The sequence below is a fragment of the Mus caroli genome, chromosome 6 (genome assembly GCF_900094665.2).
Source record: "Mus caroli chromosome 6, CAROLI_EIJ_v1.1, whole genome shotgun sequence".
Taxonomy (NCBI): Eukaryota; Metazoa; Chordata; class Mammalia; order Rodentia; family Muridae; genus Mus; species Mus caroli.
In genome coordinates, this window is record NC_034575.1 from 134,893,112 (window position 1) to 134,896,432 (window position 3,321).

Below are 3,321 nucleotides of genomic sequence, written 5' to 3' on the forward strand. Positions count from 1 at the left end.
GCCATCAATGGGAGGAGAGGCCCTTGGTCTTGCGAAGATCATATGCCCCAGTACAGGGGAATGCCAGGGTCAGGAAGCAGGAGTGGGTGAGTTGGGGAGCAGGGCAGGAGAAGGGTATAGGGAACCTTGGGGATAGCATGTGAAATATAAATGAAGAAAATATCTAATAAAAAGAAGTGAAAAAAAAACTTAGTTCAAACAAGAGTCGTATGTAGTTTCTTATTTCAGCTACCTCAGCTACCTCAGTATGTCACTGTCCCCTCCTTTAGAACTCTATTAGTCCTGCGTTCTATTTCTTTACTGGAACCCACCCTCTTTCCTGGATACACATTCTGGTGCTCTCTCTTGCCACCACCCTCATCCCAGCAGTTGATGGAACAACCACCAACCCTTCTCTTCTGCATACACATCTGTCCACATGACTCTGACTCACTAGATAGGAAGTTGTCATCTCTGGAGAGTCTGAATTGATTTTTGCTTACTATGTCTGCACCTTGTGCGTTAAATGCCTCTTGTGAGTTTTTGTACTACCTGCATGATGTTTTTCTGTAGCATTGACCTTACTATATTGCAGAATATTCACACTGCTTCCATGGCTACATCGTACTGCAGGATTTGAGATTAGGCTTCTCAAAGAGAAGGCAGTTTGCTCCTTCATAGCCTATCTCTGTTATTTCTTCCAGCACACACTTGGAACTCATTTATGTTTCTTGACTTGAGCCAATCTGCAAATCAAATATTCATTAAATACCACAAAACTGATAAACTTGTCCTTAACATTTTACTACAACAGTGACTTTTTTTTGAGACAGCAGGGTCCCACTATGTAGCTCTGGCTGTCCTGGAACTCACGATGTAGCCTAGCTTGTCTCAAACTCACAGAATCCACCTGCATCTTGCCTTCTGAGGGCAGGCATTAAATGCATGCACCTCCATACTAGACTTGAATCTCTTAACTTTAATGGAAAATATCCTTATCTTTTAACTAATTGACATAAACAATTAATATTTTAAACTTTAATTTCTTTTCTTCTTCCTCTCCTCATCCTCCTTCTTCTTTAAATTTTATATCTGTGGGTATTTTGCATGCAAGTGCTGTAGTTTGTGTAACACATGCTTGCAGTGCTTGACGAGGCCAGGAGAGCGCCTCAGATCGCTCTGGGACTGGAGTTACAGACGGTTGTCAGCTGCCACGCAGATGCTGGGAATTGAATCTGGGTCCTCTGCAAGAGCAGCCAGTGCTCATAACTGCGGAGCCAACGTTCTAGCCCCAAGATGAAGATTAGTTTTGAGAAAAGGTTTTACCTTGCAACCCAGAACTTGTGATCATCTTGTCACAGCATCTGAAATCTGAGATGTGAGCCACCTGGCCTGACCTCTATTAGGACAGGAAGTGGTTAAGGTTGGAAATACTAAATAATGATATAGTATTTCATTGTTTGGTTTTTGAACTACATAGCAACTCAACCACTTGATTAAATGACTGTCCTCTTATGAAATAGCAATATTCTTGAAGGGTTTTAAGATAATAACACTGGAAATTAAATTATAAATGTATAATCTCTCTTTAAGGAAGATATAGGTGAAACGTCTTGAATAACAAGAATTGTTCCAGAATAGCATATTATTTTGGAAAAGTCTCCTCTTACTGTGTTGGAGTATCAATTCTCCATTTAGGTATTTTTCTTTACATCTAGTGTAAGCACAAACCATGAGTAGGTTACAGATACAATCAGTTCAATGGGGGAAAAAGCCTCACAAATCTAGGCATGGTGGGACAAGCTTATAATTCAGGCACTTGAGAGGCTGAGGCAGGAGGATTGCTGTGAGTCTGAGGCCAGCCTGGGATATATAGTGGGATATATTTTTTGTCTCAAAAATTGTATATTCACACATATCTGAATATATGTATGTATATATGTATGAATATATGATATATGAAATATATAAAATATAAATATATAAAGAGTATATGTATTTTTCATATATGTATATATAATCTTTAGATGTTTATACATGGAGCTGGAAAGATGGCTCAGTGATTAAGAGGACTTCCAGCTCTTACAGAGAACCCGAGTTTGGATTCCAACCCATGTCCATTTATGACTCCAGCTGTAGAGGATCCAACACTCTCTTCATGACTCTGGGGACACACTCGTGCTCACGGTGCACATAAAGTCACACAAACACACACCCACATAAGATAAGGAAATGAATAAACCTTCAAATATTGGAATATATCATTAGTGGGCTCTTTTCCCCTCTTACAGATGTTACTGAAGCCAAGATAACTTAACGAACAGGTCATTGGCCATGCATGCACAGATTTACTCAGAGGAGTGCTGGAAGACTTACTGTCTTCTTACTTTGCTCTTAATCTCAGGACACTCAAAGTGCCTTAGGACTTTCCTAGTGTCCTGTGCTTGAGTTAATCTAACCATCTACTGCATGGAAACCATTCCCTCAAGTCAGCAACAAGTGCTGTTGCTCTCCTGTGCCGTAGGAAGGCAGTGAGTTAGACTTTTCACTCCTCTTCGAGCCTACACAGGAAAAGTCTCAACCAGGCTCTGCCTGGCCCTGGAAGGGGTGAGCCTGAGTACAAGACACATTGTAAAGATCAGATGGCGGCAGGGGGCTGGGAAATCACGATGAGTTGCCAGTTTAGCCAAGGTCAACACTGACGCCCAGTTGTTCCAAGAACATTTTTATTATTGTACTGCTGCCTGTTGGATTCATTCCTGGCAAGGAAACGTGAAGCATTCGGTCAGGCACTGCTGTGACAGTGAGCAGCTCACATCTGCACCGGCTTCCACGCCTTCCCAGGATCCTCTGGCTCCAGAGCACATATCCTCCGCAGGCTTCAGCTCTCGTCTCGACCTTGTGAGAAAGTTCATATGGCCACTGGCAGCTGAAGATGAGAAATACAAGATTTGCTCCAACAAATACACCACAGAGCCTTGGAAAAGGAGGAACATGGCAGAGTTTTCTTCATTTTCAGTTACTCAGTAAATGTGTGATTTAAAAAAAAAGAAGGAAAGAAAGAAAAAGAAAGAGAAGTATTCTTAAAGAATGGAGTGACTTTGGCAGGTCCATGCATTCTTCATGAACTGTCTCTGTGTCGCTGATAGACACTGAATTTATATTTTCCTTTTAACTTAAAAATTGTACCTGGGCCCCTAGCAAGTTGAGTAAGCCCAGTGGATGGCCTCATGTAGGAACATATGTGCACCATAAATTGGACTGGATGGGTTCTAAGAAAATAAGGCACAGAGTTGGGAGGGGGCTGGGAAGAAGAGCAGTGAATGAGATCAAGCCATACTG